We start from the raw sequence: 21,719 nt of genomic DNA, 5'->3' as shown, positions 1-21,719 counted from the left end.
TATGTAGTGCAAAAAGTTAGCATTTGTAATAAGATAAAGGCAGTTTGAATTGAGGAACTTAGAAGCTTTTAGAACCTAGATTGAAAACCTACAACTAATAAATACACAACTTTATAGTTATATCATTACCATAATAATAACGCAACAATAAACGATGAAAATATGAATGCACATATGCTTAGTTTGTAAAGAATAGATCGAGTTGCAGTTGCAATATCAAACTAGCCGCCTTTACAATTCCCTTCTTTCGTCCTTGTTCCACCTTTGCAGATATAGTGGGGCAAATGGAATGGCGCAGCGGACGCTGTCAGGCTTACAGAGCTGGCGTCAGCACAGACAAGTTCTTGGCAGAACCAGTGTAACGAGATCTCTTGATTCGTATTAATTAAGCATATTCGGAGATCACACTAATACTGGATAAATTATACCTACGATGGGTCCATAGTAAGCGATGGGAATACATTGCAGGTATGCCCGCCGAAAAGTCCTTCCTCACGATGGTGCCAGTTAAAAAAAAAAGGTGCTGAGGACCACGCTTTATTAAAAACAGATCAGCATTCAGCTTATACGGAAAGTATTATGTTACAATACAACTGTCGCTGATTGAATATGAAATACGTTTCAAGTTAGTTTTTGTAATGGATGGATGAACTAGCAGCCGTGTTAATAAGCAAAGTTATTATACTCGCAACAAACATCCAAAAATAGGAGGTCGAATATTTTCTACTGCAAGAAAGTTTGAATCGAAAGCCCGTTATCAACACATCAGTGTAGTGTTTTTGTCTTCAAGCCATCGAACCTTATGGAATGAGGTAATTTGTTCCCATTGACAAAATACCAGCATTTAGAGATAAGATACACTAATGAGGAGCAACTAATGATTTTTCACACCCTACTTTTCATTACTTGACTCACACACGATATAGAGCAAAGTATCATAAATGCATAAAGTCATCAAAAATGTTATTTACTCGTGTTTACTCGTACACTTTCTTTGTGTTAAGGTAGTCTTAATTTTTTTTCGGAACTGAGATATGATTTTGATGATCTCTGTCTAGTCTAGGTTTCTCTTTTTCGATCTCAATTTAGGTAATTTTCTTCTCTGGATATTGACATCGTCGAAAATGCTTTTACATATTTTGATGTAGGTATATTAACCATAGCTAACATAGGGGATGTTAGACTTTTTTCGATTTTTTTTATTTTTCTAAAAATTACGAGTTAAAAACAGATTTCATACAACTTTTACCTTACCTTACCTGGATCACCTCTGTATTTGATTATGAATAAAAGTTTGTTTCGACAACTTTTAATGGTGATTTTGAATGATAAACAATCATTTTTTAATGCTGAAACTTTTATTATAACTAAACATTCTAAACAATCAAACATTAGGGCATAGGTTTGGTTAATACACAACAAACTGTTTAAAAATAGCTATTTCTAATAATGTTAATATCCAGCGCGGAAGATGAGGACTACGTTTGTATGAAAAGACTCCTCTCCATCGTCTTAAGTGACTCATTCCTTTTCTTTTCGTTATCCTCGGATCGGTACCTAGGTAAAGTAAAAATCGGTTACCACAAAGTTTTCGTTTCATATGTAATTTAAAATTAAATCAAAGAATTAGTCTTGCGATACAGCGAGGAAATGCTGCTAGCATCTACGGCACCATGCCGCAGGGGGATAGTTTTATTTTATTTTAAGTCTATTTTTATTTATTTTTAGATCTAGATTTTAAGTTTTGTAGTTTAGTTTTTAGTATATTTATAAATAAGTTGTATAACTTAAATAATGTAAATTACATATTATAAATAAATATTATTTAAAATTAGTATTGTTTTCAATCTGACTCCACTATACAGGCATAGCAAAGCCTAGTGTGGCAGTCATAGGTTAAGAAAATATTGTACGCTTTTTGCTAAATAAACTTTTTTATTTGATTTATGTCATTGCATTTTTGTAGTTGAGCAGTAAAATGTTTTTACGCACTGGCATATGGACAGTCCTTAATTTTCAAGCATATGGATGTCAAGTTCAGCGGTATTGGGGACGCTTAGCTGTTGCAACGCATTAGTCACGAGCATTATGAAATATCTACGTCAGTGTGTATGTCAACATTAACACACATTTACATAAATAACTAACGATAACAGTGAGTTGTGGATTTTCTTATAGGTAAATGTTAGTACTTAATAAGGCCCAAGCGATCTCGGTTCTCCATCTGGGTTTCCTTAAGCAAAATAGGTAGCAATTAAATTACATTTTCCTGGTTAAGTTTAACATGGTTTAACTCAAGTGATGTAGGAGTTTCTAAATAATTAGTTTTTTTACCAAACTGACGCTTTCAAATTATCCTGACCTAATACGGAAAACACTTTAGGTTTTTTGTAAGCGTAGTAGTTTTTGTGGTACGAGTACCTCTTCGTAATGGGGATTAAGGATAAATGTTTGAATTAATTTGGTGTGTAATGTTCTTGGTTGAGTTTTGTTTAGGTCAATCACAGCGTGTTTCTTAGTAAATAAGGAAAAAAACATTTCAATTCCAACAACCACGTTCGACGTGTTGCCTCTTTGTTGCACTTGTAAATTCTTACGTAAGTGTGACAGTAAGGTAACACGTCGAACGGTAGGCCCTCTGAGCCCCTTCTCAGATTTGAGAATTTTAGGTATATACCTCCGTCGCGCTGACGGGGGCGGCTCCTAAAAGAAGTGCGATAAGGACAGCTGATGCAACTTAGGCGAAAAATCCTGCTTAAAAATCTCAGAAATCGAGGTTTCGTTCTCGACATTTTCCTCTTCTAAAACCTAACCAATCGTAACGACCTTTTGGAAATGGAATGATCTATGTCTGACTGCTTTTATTTTTACGTCTATTGTTGCCCATTTTGTCTGTTTACGGCGCATTAATTTGACCGTTTCTAGCGCTTTTTAAAGTAACCTAGTTCTTATAAAAACAAGAATATCAAAAAAAGCAAAAGTTACACACACAGGTACTGAAACAGTGGCAACTAGTAAGAATATTGTTTCAAAAAATGGTAGTAAAATACATTCTATAAACAAATAAATGGGATTTATATAATTGAATTTGTACAATTGTCTTCATTGTTGTTTTCGAAAATTACAAGACAGTATTTATCTGAACGTACTTAGTTACTTAAAGCGCGCGTATTGTACGTCTATACAACAATAAACACAGACAGGCATTTGACAATCAAATGTTCTAACATATAGGTCAAACTTAATAACGATTCACTGAACCAGACAGAACTAGTTTGCAAACAAAGGTAAACGCACTCTTTGATTTGGGTAACTGCGCAGGTAGCTGGGCGAGGGCACCCTACATCATTAATCCGTATCAATCGAAGTACTTGAACACAAGTGATTCTACAAACGTCGTCTCGTTTTTACCAATCTACTTTGGTATACAAGTGAGGGAAACCGCAGTATTTGACAGTAACAACAAGATTGGACTAATAACACGAAGAACGGCGTCATGATAACACTGTTAGCGTTTATTAAAAAGGTTTTTGCGCAGTATTGGGGAATTCGGCGCAATGTGTCATGTAATATCAGTAAAGTTGTTCTACCGGAACTGTACTGAGTCACAGCGCGACCGGGTTTCTGAAAACTTTTGGAGGCGCTCTCATTTTGATTCCAAATAAGTTTTTTATTTGGGAGTCTTTGTCTAAAATACCATTTGTTGTATTTTTTTGTTATTCAATAAAATGTTGTCAGGCAGAGTGATGGCAGGTGGACCAAAATGTTAACAGATTGGTGGCCGCTTTCGGATGAAAGAAGCGCCTGGCGTCCGTTGGCTTGTTGGGAGGATGACATTCGAAAAATCGCGGGACACTTCTAGATGCGACTAGCGCAGGACCGGGATAAGTGGCGTACACGAAGAGGGGCCTATGCTCAGCAGTGGACGACTGGAGGCTAAAAATGATGAAATGATGATTTTCTCCTTTTTTCACACAAATTTTCTCCTTCTTCAATAAATTGCAAGTTTTGAGTAAATAATGATTAATTATTGATTTTTATAAAACGTACCTTTATTTCGGCACTCTCAAGGGAATCAAAATTTGGGAATGGTACTTCCCGTTGACCTAGAACTATGAAATCTGGCAATTAATATTGTCTTATACTACGAGTATGGGAAAAAATCTCAAAATTTTCAATTAGTAAAAAATAAGTAAAGTGCGGCACTCTCGGATGTTTATCTAAAAGCATTGATTAACCATTTATTGTTTAAATGAGTAAAACTTTCTTGACTAACTACATAATATGTTTGTAGCTTTCCTATGAACAATCAAATTAAAAATTGCAACGAAAGTGATAATGACGCAATGTTTTCTGAGTAATCTGTCTGGAGTTTATCTTAATCTAATAATATATTACCTCAATGGGGGTTTACCAGTAATGAAATATAATTAGATCGTGATGCGTATAAGATAAGTGCACTTCAACGATGACAATAGGCTCTCATGTTAGTTCTTAGAATGCGTCGTGTGTGAGATAAGAAGTAATTAGATATGTAAGTTTACACCTCCTCTACACGCTGGCCCATGCGATGGTTGAGAGCACGCACTATAGAATGGGCCACTTGTAGATCCGTACGCACTATCGCTGGCCCACTACCATAGACATAGACATTTTTTACCATTGATGTATGGACGAAAAACCGACACCGTGGCCATCCCATCGCCATCCCGCCACGCCATAAGCCATCCGACATCACTACCCTCTCTACACGCTGGCCCATCCTAGTAGGCCAGTATGATGGCCCATCATGAAGCCATGATAGAAGATAGTACCAGAGCCATTAGAATTATCATCAAATGTAGTCATTATCATCGCTAAAGACTACACATATAACCTACAGTTGTTCATTATCGCCACGGCCATTATCAAAAAATCTTTAACATTGGAAGAATATACGTAGGTTTCATATTTCTAGCTACTAGGATGAACGGAGACTCAGCGTTGTCTGTCATTATCTATACATGTATTTAGAAGACAGAATATTATCGTTCTAGTCAAATGTTTAAATCGACTAGTAAAAAACTTAAAATTTGGTCTAAGAATTTTGCAATGTCACCGTCTGGCCTTATGGGTAGTGACCCTGCCTTGCCTATGAATGAAGCCAATGGTTCCAGGTTCAAATCCTGGTAAGGGCATTTATTTGTGTAATATATAATAATGTGTAATATAATTTCCTATGTAAGTATTTAAGTATTTGTAGATATATATATTATATATAACTTTGTCTAAGTACCAACAACACAAGCCTTATTGAGGTTACTGTGGACTGTGGGACTTAGTCTATTTGTGCAATACTGCCCTATAATATTTATTTATGTATTTAATGTATACACTATCCAATATAGTCCAGTGTTTCTTTACCTGTTTTCTATAAGTAATACAAATGTCTTGCCCGGATTCTGTTTTCGAACGACCTCAAATCAGCTGATTGATAACCTCAGTCTGTTATGATAACATCACTACAATGTACATTACTGCAGTCGCAATAATGCTAAATTAGCAAAACGACACGGCTTATTTATCAGTTAATGTTACTTAAGTAATATTACAATCATTAAGAACGCTTAATTGAAATAGTAATAACAGGGTTGCAAAAAGTTAAATTAAAAATGATATAACATTGCATATTGGATCCAGTGCTTACGTCACACGGTCTTGCAATGACCTTCTACGCTCTCCTTTTCCACTTCTACCTGCGTTAAAAAGTCTTCTCAATCGCCCTACAACATATCTTAAGGATACTTTCCCTTTGATTGGACTTTGGACCATAGACTCCGACAAGAACATATATACGGATTTCGTCGTGTAATTTAATCCGAAGATAATTAATTGTAAAATTATAGTATAAGAAAAATACCAGTAATCTATTTCCAAAAACTTGAACTTTCAACATTTGAAACTTCAAGTTTTCTTCGACTTTTAAATTCTGATGCAACGGCTGTGCCCGTCCGAGCTAGTTATGTGCTCTTGTTGTGTGTGTCGTTGTCACTCGTGCTTTGTTTTCGTAAATATTTCTATGAGGATGTGCTACCCTATACCCAGGTAGCAAACTGACGTCAGTGACGCACAATTGACGTCATTTATAGGTCATAACAAGGTCAGTACTATATTCGTCGAGAGTAGACGTTTCACTGACGTATATTTAAGGTCATTATTAGGACGTACCATTTTGGACACAAAATTGACGTTTCACTGACGTCTATTTGGGGTCACTATCAGGACGTACTTTCTTTGTCACAAAATTGACGTTTCACTGACGTCTATATGGAGTCACTATCAGGACGTACCTTTTTAGTCACAAATTTGACGTTTTACTGACGTCTATTTGGGGTCACTATCAGGACGTACCTTTTTAGTCACAAATTTGACGTTTTACTGACGTCTATTTGGGGACACTATCAGGACGTACTTTCTTTGTCACAAAATTGACGTTTCACGTACGTCTATTTGGGGTCACTATCAGGACGTACTTTCTTTGACACAAAATTGACGTTCCACTGACGTCTATTTGGGGTCACTATCGGGACGTACCTTTTTAGTCACAAAATTGACGTTTTACTGACGTCTATTTGGGGTCGCTATCAGGACGTACTTTCTTTGTCACAAAAATTACGCTTCACAGACGTCTATTTGGGATCACTATCAGGACGTACCTTTTTAGTCACAAATTTGACGTTTTACTGACGTCTATTTGGGTTCACTAATACGACGTAAGTACTTTCTTTGTCTCAAAATTGACGTTTTATGACGTTTATTTGGGGTCACTATCAGGACATACCAGCTTAGTCACAAAATTGACGCTTCACTGACGTCTATTTGGGGTCACTATAAGGACGTACCTTTTTAGTCACAAAATTTCCGTTCGACTGACGTCTGTATGGGGTCACTATCAGGACGTACCTTCTTAAGTCATTAAATTGACGTGTCACTGACGTATAATTGGGGTTGTAATTGGGGAATCTTCTGTAAAAACAAGAGACGTGGCAACACTGCCGTGTTGAAACAGCGATTGCAGCGCCGCTACGCCCCGCCGCAGCGGCGTCACAACAACGTTATTAATTTTCGAACAACGAGTCAAAGACGTGCAGGCCTACCGCGAAAAACGAAATTCGCAAATTGAGGGGATCTTTCTCTTTTACTCTCACTAAGACGTCATTAGAGTGACAGAAAAATGCCCGCAATTGACGAACGTCGATTTTCGCGGTTATTGCCCTGTTTCACTAAACGTGATTCTTAATATTAGCGTAGTAACTTCTTATAGAAATTTACATCTATTTGGGGTCTCTGTTAGTAGGACGTACCATTTTAGTCACAAAATTGACGTTCTATTGACGTCTATTTGGGGTTACTATCAAGACGTATGTAAGTTATGTAACCGACAAAATAACGCGTTTCGTTTCTTGATATCAATTTGTCAATCTTGTATTGTAAAATATTTATAAAGTAAAAAAAAAACATTTCCGTTTGTTTCGGTAACTCTAAAGTTGTTATACAGTATTTTTTTATAGATTTTATAATTAATAACACCAAAACAAGCTTAAAAATGTTATTTTTAGAAACATCAGAAGTTGGAACGGAACGAAATTCTGACATTTTGATTGAAGTGTCATGTGTCATGTATCGTTTCCCTCCTTTTCCGTTTGCCCGGTCTGTTGTGTTGTATCGCGTCCGTGGGTGCTGTGCAGGGGGTTGTCGTTAAGATTCAAGATGGCGAAGACGTCTCTAGAATATTTTTTTGTGTTTTGCTCATTTATGTTGTTCAAAGTGTAGTATTGATAGCTTATTATGCAGTGAACTATCGTGGAAGTGTACAGTTAATGAAAAACTAATCTTGAAACGCGCTTAACCATGTTTTAATCAACATCCGGCAATTCATCGTGGCTTTTAGTAAAGTCCAGCTATCTCTTTACTAAAAGATTATATGATCTGTGCTAAAAGCAACTACCGAACAACGTCATGATCTACGAGCACACTTAAAACTTACAACGAAACTTGACATTGGCAAAATCATCATAGATTTGATGGAAGCCATATTTTAAAAGAAGAAGAAGGGTGCTGTGCAATTCGAGACTCTTAAAGGTATATTTTAGTTTTATCACATGATAAACACATACTCAGTGATGAGTACATACTCAGTGATACAATTCAGTGATCAAGACGGCGCGCGGCGGATCAATATCCATTGTAAAGAATCAGTGGATTACGCCAAGGCGTCGGGAGATATTTTGGCCACCCGTCAAGGGATCTAAAGCTTTTGAAAAGGTGTCGGCGGATACCAAAACACCGGATTAGAAATGGAAACGATACGCCATCCAAAGAGTTTTTTGTGAGACTGGTATTACGTATATATTTATTTTAAGAACCACGTGGATTTTGCTATTGGTAAGTCACGTACTTAGAGGTATGGTATCTGGATGCAATATTTCTTGATTTAGGCCGGCGCCCCACTGCAGCGCACGCTATGTACACGACCCACGTTCCTATACAAAATTTCGTGGGCTTGCCCACGGTTTGTATTAAAACGTGGGCCGTGGATGTAGCGTGCGCAGCAGTGGGGCGCCGGCCTTACCGAGAGCTTACTAATGTTGGTGGAAGTTTCAGTTTTCTGTGATAGTTCAGTTTTTCGAAGATAAAATATGTAGAGTCATTGCGTTAATTTCCGTACAGATTATCAATTAATGTAATTGATTTTTAATTTTCTATTTGCGAAATATCATTTTATATAAATAGATTGATATATTGTTTTGACATTAATGATTGCAATAGGTACGTACAAATTTGTGCAGCAAAGTATGTTTATATTCAAATTTCGTCAAGTGGACGAAAACTAGTGCCAGTGCACATTTTCATAAACCTATTGCTGAGACAAGTAGCAGCATTTTTGGGGTAATTTTACCTTGCATTGTGTCTGTATTAACATAACTTCTGTAGTGTCCAGGTAAATGGATAATTGACTGTGCTACCAATAACCTTGTTTTAATTGACTGAGGGAGGCATTATGTTGTGTTCATTTATTATTTTTGCATGTTGTGTGTATTTTTTATTTTATTTGCATGTAAAGGCGATATAGATAAAGCCAAAAGAAAACTGAAACTGGTCGAGGAGACATCAGACTTACAGACTGAAGCAGAAGAAGAACCAAATTTTAAGCGGAAAAGAAATAACAGATATGTATATTTCCACAAGCGATGAAGATGACGGTCACATAACGCCACCACCAATTAAGTAAAAATTTTTTTAACAAAACTGCTGCTTACTATAGAGGTAAGTTGAGGTTATAGCCAACGGGCCATTATTATTTATGAATTAAGTCCCGCCACATTGAACAATTATGATGCTGTAGATACTTGTTGCATGTGTCAGAATAGTAAGAGTAGCATTTTTTTCTAAGGTTCATATTGTCAATATTCAGTTTAGCAACTTCATAGGTGTGCAAAGTGTCAGGATTTAACTTCATAACCGCCATTTTATGTTGCTGCTTTCTCATAATCAAACAACAGCCAGTTTATTTAATGTATTTTTGTCCCATGGTTCTCATGCAAATATAATATATGATATATCAGGTGCTTCCTATAACATTAGAAAATAATTAAACCATATTATTGTAACTCCTCAAACTGATCAACATTAGTTCAGCAACTTTAAAAAATTATGAAATCTTCAGATTTTCTCTTTTTCATACAAATTAAATATTATTTTCAATGTATCTGTTATCACAGTTCTAAGTATGGGGAACCCCCAAAGTTTATTGTTTTTTTTCTATTTTTGTGTAAACATCTTAATGCGGTTCATAGAATACATCTACTTATCAAGTTTGAACAGTATAGCTCTTATAGTTTCGGAAAAAGTGGCTGTGACATAATCGGACAGACAGACGGACATGATGAATCTATAAGGGTTCCGTTTTTTGCCATTTGGCTATGGAACCCTAAAAATGAAATTTTTGACAAAAACTTATTTTGGTCAATATATATAGCTAGCTGCTTACTGCTTACTCTGTTATATCCATTAAGTGTTTCTTTTAGTCAAATTTATCTTTTTGTTAGAACATTGTTTTGGCATAGAGAGACAGATGGAAGGTTTTTCCTTTTCTGGTATGGACCCCTTAAAATCAAGAGTGAATAGATCTATTTTACCTAGTTTTTATATCGAAGTATGACATTCCAAAGAAATCTCAAAAATAATATGTTATGGTTTGTACAGATACCCGTCAGGCTCATCCAAACATTACCCGAGATTCCCGGGAAGCTCCTTCATCACCAGAAAGTAAGTAAATCATAATTAATACATACCTAATAGAATATTATTCTTACCAGTAAGCCCAGCACATGATTGGCGCGAGAGTATGTCGCCGCTAGATAGACTACCCATCTTATTCTAACTGTATTAATTACAAAGGGACGGGTAGTTTATTTCGCGGCGACATCACACATGATTTATTTTTTAGGGTGTCGTACCAAAAAGGTACAAAAGGAACCCTTATGGTGCAACTCTGTCCGTCCGTCCGTCCGTCTGTCTGTCTGTCTGTCTGTTTGTCACATCGCTATCGGTTTGGAATATTATAGTCATCAACAATGCTAACCCAAACACATTGAAAGTGTTATTTTTCTATTTTATTTTTATTAAATATGAAAAATGCCCCATATGAAGAGAGGACAAAATTTCAAATTACTAGGTCTAGTGGGGTATCGTTTCAAAGATCTTAAATGTACATTTCAAAACAATTTTTGATTAATTTTTTCATAGTGAAAAATAATCATTAATGAAGGGAAATGCAAAACAAATTGTCACCTGAGCCGAAGGCGAGGGTGGCAAACACGCGGGATGGAATGTCCTACGTTTCCTACCGTGGTGCGCATACTATTTTTCTGCTCGACGGAGGCGGAAAGCGGCAACTTCGTTTAGCGCAGCGGGAGCAAAGTTGACGCTTTCCGCCCAGAGGGCAGAAAAAATCTTGAAAACTTTTTTGTGACTATCAAAAAACCTTTCGAAATTTAATTTGCAATTTAACCTCCGTTGCTGGTGTTAATTATACTTGAAATTCGTATGAGATTACACAAAAAACACCTTTTTTTTCAAATAAAACAAAAAAAATTGAAATTGGTTCGAATGATAAAGAAAAAAAAACAAAATAATGTACACAGGTCCCGCAAATTATTTAGCCAATTTGCCGATAGATGACGCTGTACACAATTATACTTAGTATACTTCTGGTCATTAAAGTCTTTTGTATTTTTACATGAGATAATTGAAAGTTTGTACGGAACCCTCGGTGCGCGAGTTAAACGAACTCTCACTTGACCGGTTTTTTTTTACTCTGGACTGGGCAAGTTGGTCTAAGCGTGCATTGTATTATTAATACTCATAGAAAATAAATATAATACATATTATGTTAATGTTTTTTGCCAACAGAAACCCTCTCATTGCTGAATGTAGTTGACGGGCTTCCTGTCTTGACAAACAGTGTCCTGCAAGGTAAGATATCAATGTTTAACCATCTGCGGTGGTTTGATTTTCATGTTCAAGTATGTGTAATATGTGTGTGGTGTTCATTCCTATGTTCATTTCTACAGGGTAAACAGCTATAGCTGGTTTGATATTGCATGCCGTTGTATGGGAACCTTGCACTTTGTGACTATGCGCTGAAACTTGGCATCGTTGATTCTTAGCTGGTTCAAAAGTCTGCCCTGTCTGTCTACTTGGGGTTGCACGAAGGTCAATAACAACTGGGAACCTACATGGATGGACTTGCCTGTTGCTGCAGAAGCATGTGCCTCCCGGTCTGGATCTATATACCAGCTAAGAATCGACTGTAGGTACCAAGTTTTAGCGCATAGTCACAAAGTGCAGGGTTTTTGTGCACTAGCAAACCAGCTACTAGGACGATTTTTAGAAATGACGTATATTCATCTTTATTTATTGATAGGTAGGTACCGGAAAAGTTTTGTATTGTTAATATTTTTGACTTGTCAGATTTAACAGAAGACGGCGAGGGGCGGCTAACTCCGGTTTCACGCATACGTACTCCTTGGTCGCGAAAAGAACAACCACCGAATCTTGGCAGCGACGTGCCAGCAACGCCATCGTGCGGTCAAGGATTAAAAGGTAGGTAAAGGTACAAGTTGAAACACAACTACGCGTCGCTGATCTCGACTTCATGTCGCCGCGTCACTGACTGGTTTCTATGTATTTCTATGAAATAGCATTCGAACGCGGCTACACGAAGCCAGCGACATGAAGTCGAGCTCAGCGACGCGTATAATGATGTATACCCATCATTGGCGTCAAAAAGGTTAAGACACGCTTGTTGTTCACGGCTGGTAAAACGTTAATACTTTGCCGCTATATTATTTATACATACATACATTCGGTATCTTACCTGCGACCCATCACTAATACATTATTACATTAACATAATTGTCTTTCAGGTTTGCATGATACAGTGGTGTCACTACTGGCCCACATAAAGGCCCAGAATGATATAATCATCTCGATTTTGCGAGAAAAACATACAAGATTGGATTTAAAACCAGAGTTCAAATTTCCCATCAAAACTTCGGAGGAGTTGGAAATTGTGGAAAAATTATTAACGTCACAAGAAAACCATGCTAACGTGGTAAGTTTTAAGTTTGTCAATGCGATAGTATCATCGAAACTACAAGCGTACCGGATAGGTATAATAAACGGCATAGCCTCGTAACGTCGTAAGTAGCCGGGTCCACACAGAGCGAGCATACGCGCGAGGATATTGCCCCGTGCTTATGGTCGCTGTGTGGACCCGGCTAGTCCCGTGTTTTTAGGAAGCAGTAGTCATTACTGCCGAATCTACTATTTATGAAGTACAAACTAGTACGTTTTTTGATTTAATACCAAAGTTTTAATACCGATGTGTTTCTTAGCGAGTGCCAGGATGACAGGACCATATATTTATAACGAATGTTACTCCAAGTTTTAGTACCTTTTTAGGGTTCCTTACCATAAAAGTACTAAAGGAACCCTTATGGTGCCACTGTCTGTCTGTCCGTCTATCACATTGATAAATATCTCGAGCTATTTAAGCTATCGATTTGAAATTTGGAATAGTCATGAACAACGCTAACCCAGACAGCTTTTTTTATTCAATATGAAAAATGCCCCATATGAAGTGGGAGCAAAATTTCAAAGTCTAGTTACTAGGTCAAGTGGGGTATCGTTTGAAAGAGCTCAAATTATATATTTAAAGAAAAAGGTTTTTCATAGGTAGTAAAAAAATGATTTATGAAGGAAAAATACCTTTATCCCTCCTTATCTCCGAAGTTTACTAATGAAAATCCATGATTTTTTTACATAACACTAATATTATCATAAATATTACAGGAAAAATATAATCGCTTCACACATGATTAGAACCCTAGGGGTAGGGATGGTTGTAACAGATTCAATTTTTTTATTTTATTCGGTCGTTCTTCTCAAAATCTGTCTCAAATTTCAGTTAATGTTCAAAGCAGTTGTGTACAGTCAGCGTCAAAAGTAGCGGACGAAATAACGCGCCAAAAGTATCTGATATTCCGGATAACTTTTCCAAATAAAGATAAATTTGTAAAATTTGCATTCAAAAGTATATATATCTTTTACAGTCTTAGTTGTTCTATATTAAAGACATCACTTTTTGTTAAGTTGTTACAAAATGGTAGATACTTATGAAGCGTTATTTGATCCGCTACTTTTGATGCTGACTGTACAGTTGTGGGTTTCATCAAAACGTAAAAGGTATGATTCAAACATTTTTTTTTTTTTACAGATAGCTTAAAAAGTGCCACAACAACAGAAAAATATTAAAGACAGTATAAAAGTTTGGCTCAAGCACGCACCGGAGAGAACAAAAAAAGCGCTTGATAACAGTGTACATCAGAATGGCATACAATAAAAATAAAAAAGTTTTGGTAGGTGACCGTCAAATGTTTCGAAGAGTTAGGAAAGAAAAACAAAAAATGTTATTGGATATTCAGCAGACTGCTGCATTCAGAAATATACCATCACCATCATCAACTAATTTAGCATTGTCACCAGAAAGTACATTCGCTGCTACAGTTACATGTTGTAGCAGTATCCCGGAACACAGAGCCAATTCCGAAAGTAGTATCGCCGTAAATATTTCTACATCTTTAGAACAGAATTCTGCAGACTTTGTTTCAAAATCTGATAATTCCAAAGATTTACCATCTCAATTAAGACATTGGGCTACTGTAGAATACAAAATTCCACACAATGCTCTTAACAGTCTGTTGAAAATTCTTAATCCTATTTGTCCCGACCTACCTGGAGATAGCAGAACCCTTTTAAATACACCAATGAATATATCAAGTATCTCTTTGGAGTCTGGAGAATTAGTGCACATTGGTCTCATGAATCAAATTCAGGAACAATTATATTATTAGTTATACAGTGTAACCAAATTTAAAAATAAAGAAATATTGTTGTCGTTTAACCCATCCAGGGTTGCCGCTTTTCAAAAGTTCCAATACACAATTATGGCCTATACTAGGGTTAATCAAAAACTTTCATAATGCACAACCATTTATTGTAATATCTCTTTTCTGTGGAAATTCTAAACCTTCGCCCTTGACTCTGTTTTTGGACCCATTTGTTGATGAACTATCTAAATTACTTAATGATGGAATCGATTTCGAAGGGATTTGTTATGTAGTCAAAGTACATAGTTTTGTGTGTGACGCTCCTGCTAGAGCTTTCATTAAATGTACTAAAACACATGGTGGATATTCATCTTGTGATAAATGTGTAGACCCGGGTGAATATATTCAGGGTCGAGTAATTTATAACAGCGCGTCTGCTACTAGGAGAACTGACATACAGTTTCGTTTGCAGTCTGATGAAGACCATCACCTCGGTGAGTCTCCACTTGTTGCCCTTCCTATAGATTTAGTAGCATCGTTTCCCGTCGATTAAATTACATGCACGCCGTATGTTTAGGAGTCATGAGGAAACTTAAATGTTTGGGTCGGCGGTGATTTAAATGTTCGCTTAAGTAGTCGTTTAGTGAAAATAATTTCGGAAAAGTTGTTGAACTGTGCCAGTTATATACCTGTAGAGTTTAACAGGCGACCGCGAAGTTTGAGCGAGTTGGCTCGCTGGAAAGCTACAGAATTTAGGATGTTTTTGTTATATACGGGACCCGTAGCTCTAAAAAATATTCTTCCGGTCTCACTGTATGAAATTTTTTTGTTGTTTCATTGTGCTATAACAATTCTCATTTCTCCTAAACATATTAACCAAAGAGGTACAGATTTAGCGCACGAATTGTTATTAATGTTCATAAAACATTCCATAACTGTTTATGGCCGTACATTTATAGTTTATAATGTTCATATATTATGTCATTTATGCGATGATGTTAGTTTATTTGGCGCTTTGGACAATTACTCCGGATTTCCGTTCGAAAATTATTTGGGCATGTTAAAACATTTGGTAAGGTCGCCTAACAAACTATTACTACAAATTGTTAAAAGATTAAAAGAAATGAAGCCATCATTGCCTCCAAAATATGAAGTAGAGTTACCAGCTGCTTTTTATTGCAATAGTTTAGGACCAACGCCTATTGATAACAATGTTTATGAATGCTTTAAGAAATTTGTATATAACGGTTTTACACTGTATGTTAAAACCGTTCGTGTAGGTGATTGCTTTTGTTATACAAATGGTAAAATAGTTTAAATACACAATATTCTTTGTTATAAAATCAATTAAAAGTAATGTTTCTTCATTTATGGAAAAGTCTCTAAACTCAGTTCTGATTACAAAATTTTACCTCTGTGTGACATTATTTTATAATGTGTTGTTATTCCCCAAGATATTAATGGGAATTGTTTTATTTGTTTTCCTATGCTCCATGCATATTGTGATTGATTGATGCTACGAGTAGCCAACAACTTACATGGTATTGTGTGTGACACTCCTGTAAAGCTTTAATTTTATTACTCTGCGTGAATTGATATTTGTAAAGTATCTGAACTGGGTTCTGAATTTCTGATTACAACATTTTACCTCTGTGTGACATTATTTCAAAATGTGTAATTCCCCAAGAGACTAATGGGAATTGTTTTATTTGTTCTCTTCTTCTTTTAAAATATGGCTTCCATCAAATGTATGATGATTTTGCCAATGTCAAGTTTCGTTGTAAGTTTTAAGTGTGCTCGTAGAGCATGACGTTGTTCGGTAGTTGCTTTTAGTAAAGAGATAGCTGGACTTTACTAAAAGCCACGATGGATTGCCGGGTGTTGATTAAAATACATGGTTAAACGCGTTTCAAGATTAGTTTTTCATTAAGTGCACACTTCCACGATAGTTCACTGCATAATAAGCTATCAATACTACACTTTGAACAACATAAATGAGCAAAACTCAAAAAAATATTCTCGAGACGTCTTCGCCATCTTGAATCTCAACGACAACCATTTGTTCTCTTATGCTCCATGCATATTGTGATTGATTGATGCTATGAGTAGCCCAGGCAAATTAAATAAATCTGGTTAAATAATATTTATATTTGGGGTTTTTTATTTTTCTTGCCCCCGTTGAGCATCGCGTCGCATGCAATTGACAAATAGTCGTCATTGGGAAGTAATGGTTGCTTAATGATAATGAGTTAAGTTAATAAATTGGCAAAATATTTCGTATGTGCAATATATCAATCGAATCTTCAATAAACGAATGATAACTGGCTTAAATTGAAGTCCCATTGACGTCTATTGTATTTGCCAATTGAACGTCATTTTGTCGTTAATAGGAATTCTTTTGAAGACGTCGTAGTATCTTGCATACATCACAGCAGGGTAATAACGTAATACTGCGTACGTACGTTAGGACGATCCGAATGACATTCATTGTGTAGAAAAATTACATTTGGATCGCCTCAACGTACATACGAAATTTTACGTAATTGCCCTACAGGAAACGTCTATATTACGTTACTAAAAGACGTCCTACTAACGACGTTAAAAGACGTCCATATTACGTTACTATTGAACGTCCTACCAACGACGTTGGAAGACGTCTAAATTACGTTACTAAAAGACGTCCTACTAACGACGTTAAAAGACGTCCATATTACGTTACTATTGAACGTCCTACCAACGACGTTGGAAGACGTCTATATTACGTTACTAAAAGACGTCCTACTAACGACGTTAAAAGACGTCCATATTACGTTACTATTAAACGTCCTACCAACGACGTTGGAAGACGTCTATATTACGTTACTAAAAGACGTCCTACTAACGACGTTAAAAGACGTCCATATTACGTTACTATTGAACGTCCTACCAACGACGTTGGAAGACGTCCATATTACGTTACTATTGGACGTCCTACCAACGACGTTGGTAGACGTCCACATTACGTTACTATTAGACGTCCAATACGACGTCGTTAGAGACGTCGTGAGGCTATGACATATGTTCGTCATTTCGAACGTCTGTACGACGAAAGTAGCGACGTCATTAACGTCTGAAATGACCGTGAATGGACGTCGTGACGACGAAAATTTGCTACCTGGGTATTAACTTACTGTGGCGTAACTGAAGCCGTAGATACTTTATCGTGTAATCACTCGGGCGCCGATTAGGTACTTGCCTTTATGGCAAAATCGCACGCGTCTCGGATGTGATAAGGCACGTGATTGCGACATGGCTGTCACAGAGTAATGAGGTAGAAAGGAAATGGTAAATTTGGCATGATTCATTGAACTGCTTGCCACTTGATAGAACTTAGGTGTCGCTATAAAACAGCCAACCTCCTACAGGAAAAGAATTCTAGTCAAAAATTGGATGACAACAATTACCGTTAAGCTACGTTAGCTAAGAAAGAAAGATGCAAGCACTAAATGAAAGTAACGAATGTATTAACTCGCAATAAACACTTATCAATGTTACATGTGACAAATCATGTGATCGTAACATATCACATGCCTGCAAGAGCTACGAAAGGAATAGCTCAGAAAGATATTATGCACATTAAGTTTCCAAGGCTTTCACGTGACTGTAGTAGTCACGTGAAATACCTAACTGACACTGAAAAATTAAGATCTATAAAATGTGTATATTAAACTTTCCTAGTTACATATTTTTTTATTATTCAATTGTCATAGTTATAGTTTGATACACGTGTAAATATATTACTCAGTGTCTAATGCGTCTATTTTAATGTTATGCAAGATGTATCATCTCATACAAAGATGCAATAACATATGTAATGAATATAGGATAAAATTAGATGTTATTTTATTTTATACATATACTTGGTAGCAATACAAAAATAAATAAATAAATATTGAACATTATTACACACATTGACTAAGCCCGACCCCACAGTAAGACCAATAAGAAGGCTTGTGTTGAAAAAAAATCTATACTGCATTTGTCCGACGACAAACACAATAATGATATGTCATTATTGTAATAATTAATATTGATATAGCCTAAGCAATTTTAACATCTTGGACCGGTGGTAAGATGAATGGTCTACGGTTGCAAAAGACGACCTCTATCCCCCAGATCCGACAAGAAAACCAAAAGGGTTCCATCTACCTCGAAAGATCTGTTGTCGTCTGAACAGGTTGAGAACAGGTTATGGCTGCTGTAATTATTTCCAACATAAATGGGGTTGGAAGGAGTGTCCGCTCTGCGAGTGCGGCAAAGAGGAACAAAACATTGAGCACATATTTCGGCGCTGCCCACTTTACTTCTACCCTGGCCCAGCTGAGGATCTAGATGTCTTAACTCCCGACGTAACTACGTCAGGTCAGGTAGTTACCTGGCTTAACAACCTCAAAGCTGTTCTCTGATTGCATAACCATGCATGCCATACGATTAAATAATAATATTGATGACGAGTTATAAACATTAGAAGATTTAATACACGAATAGGTATAGATCGTGTCATTCACGAAGACGCGTGCCATGACTCGTATTGTCATATTATTAAAGGTTAGATTTGACAAATCAGCGCGTCATCGTGGATGACACGAACTATAACATTCTGTCGTCCTTAGAGTAACAGTTTAATGTTAGATAGCATTATAAAAGACTTCCTGTATATCAAGATTAAACACCGTCTCACTGTCAATCTATTCACAATTAACATAATGTAATCCAGGGGGGCTAAACGATGAACAATCCGATTATTATTCCTCTCACATGATGAGCACTGTGAGCAGTGTTCTGAGCACTCATGGTGTACACTTACGTAATTATCATATAAACTTGCTCATTGAGAGCTCATGTTATAACGTACCTACTCTTTGATAAGCCTTCCTTGGTGGGCTCTGTCATGCTGTGTTTACACGAGTTTAGTAGTGATTGCTTGGAGAAAAACTTTCACGTATTTTACACATTAATTATTTACGTAAACGGGACTTAATGGCGAACGTAACTAAGTTTTAAAATTACCTCCGACGTTTTGAGGATGGCATTGTCCGGGTGGTGTCGAAAGAAGACCGTGTCGTGGTTGGAGGTAATTTTAAAACTTAATTATAAATATTTAAATTAAGTCCCGTTTTCGTAAATCATAATTCTTGGTAGTAATTAAAACAAGCAGACCTTGGGTTCCGTGGCATTACTGCCACCAGGACCTACAAGATAATGCATATGTTTAGTCACTTTAAATTTGACCATGTGAGAAAACATACTGTATTAGTACTAAGCTACGAAAACTAGCTACCAAGAGGCAAATTCGAATTTACATTTTAATAATATGATTTTGTTATCATTCCCATCAAAATACTTGTCGTTTTACAAGAGTCAAGTAATATGAAAAGTTACAACAGAAACAAGTTGCACCATATTTTGTACTAATAAAACAGTTACTTGCCACTTGTAACCATGCAGACAAAGTACTAAAAAGTACTAAAGGCAAGTACTAAGTCCGTGTAAACCTTCCATCACACTTTAATCTTGCATGTGTGTATGCGCGTGTACAAGTCAGCTGAAACTAATCTAAAGGTTACAACGAAAGTGGTTGCCATATCACTGGATATTTCTGATTTACTGCTGAACCCTACAAGGTTTACTATGGCTTTAACTGATTGTATCTCTGAGAAGAATACGTGCTAGAAAATTACGGAATTTTTCCAAACCTCACTGAAATCACATTTATATTTATTGTTTGTAGTTTGACGCCACAGATGTCATAGCCGGACAAAAAAACAACAAAAGTTTAATAACCTACCATCATTGCATATCAATATGAATACTATCGTAAAAGTCACCTCAAAGTTTTAGAATAAAATACAACACGTCACTAATCAAATTTTTAGAATCTAAACTTTATTCTACCAGGTGAAGGCTCGTTTACGTTGTGCAATGCGAGAACAGATACGCGTATGGATGGGACTGACCTTATCTAAAAGTCAGGCCGTGTACACAATTGCGCGAGCGCTGGTCACTTCAAGTTTTGTTAAACAAGTGTAACGTGTCTTCGAAGTTCATTAGAACTAAGCGTTATCAGAGAGTGCACTTATACAGGTCTGCCTGTCTTCTGCCGTTCAAGAGTACTCGCCAAGTTACAAGATAGAATGGTAGAAGTAGAAACTAGAAATGATCACTTTGCTGCGCGTGATTCGATAACATTCAAGACGATGATTGGGCTACATTATGTCATTTGTATAACTTCACCAGATCACTGCTTCAGTTACAATACATACTCTGGAAGATTCCATCCGTCTTCAAAATAATAGTTATTTAGTCGTAAACATCTATGGATTCTTGTTTATTTTGTTTCTGTCTCACTATCAATATGAAGTAAACAGAACAATTTTGGCTTAGGCTGAAATTTTCCCGTTCTTTAAAATCATAAAGTCTTACAAGAATCTGCAACTTCGGATACGTAACGTAAGCGAATTAAGTATAAAATATTATTTAAAAAGACCGAAGTGATCATATTATTGTTCTGTGAACATTTTTTTTGTGAGCACTAAAAATACTAAACTAAACCAAACTAAACGTGCCTGCTTCTAGCAACCGACCGATTCCATACATTAGTTTCAAATTGTGTCCTCTAAGCGCTTTATGTCATTACACTGACGTACGAGGCAAATGTATGAGGTAAGCAAGTGTAGGTTATAGAATAGGCACCAGGCTATCCTATAACCTAACACTTGCTTATCTATTAGGTAGGAGAGGTACATTATTGATACAATTTAACACATTCTACTAGGCTCTTTAGAACTGCGCAAAAAGATTCGTTAATATACTAATGTCACTCGACATATTGATTGAATGCCATTGACCTCGATCTCGCCGACGAAACGCGCACGCTAGAATATCGTGATAGACTGAAGGCAAAAACTCCATATGACACGCGAAGGTCTAGACTGGTGTCTGTACATTCAAATGTCAGTTAGATACATTGTACCTTAAGCAGGAGTTTTCAATGAGACTGGTAGGTTATAGTTTTAGTCAGATGTCAAGGTATGCGTTTGTAAATGTAAAAAAAATTGTAAAGTTTCTTTCTATCGTATGATTTTTCTCCATCGGTTTCCGTCCCGAGCGTTCCTTAGGAAAGTGTAGAATTCTGAGGAAGACGACTCCTTTAATTGATCTGTCTATCTAACTCGTAGCTTCTCTCAACTTCACTCAAGTTCTCAGTGTTTCCAACCACTTTCCTACTCCCAACTACTACGATGA

General features: G+C 36.5%; 1 protein-coding gene across 3 annotated transcripts in view; it reads right to left on the bottom strand.

Annotated features, from left to right (window-relative positions):
* Positions 1 to 21,719, bottom strand: part of LOC133520442 (uncharacterized) — a 307,562-nt gene that overhangs the window by 63,812 nt on the left and 222,031 nt on the right. The window lies entirely within an intron of this gene.

The sequence above is a fragment of the Cydia pomonella genome, chromosome 8 (genome assembly GCF_033807575.1).
Source record: "Cydia pomonella isolate Wapato2018A chromosome 8, ilCydPomo1, whole genome shotgun sequence".
Taxonomy (NCBI): Eukaryota; Metazoa; Arthropoda; class Insecta; order Lepidoptera; family Tortricidae; genus Cydia; species Cydia pomonella.
The sequence above is the reverse complement of the archived record's forward strand: the minus strand, read 5'-3'. Positions and strand labels throughout refer to the sequence as shown.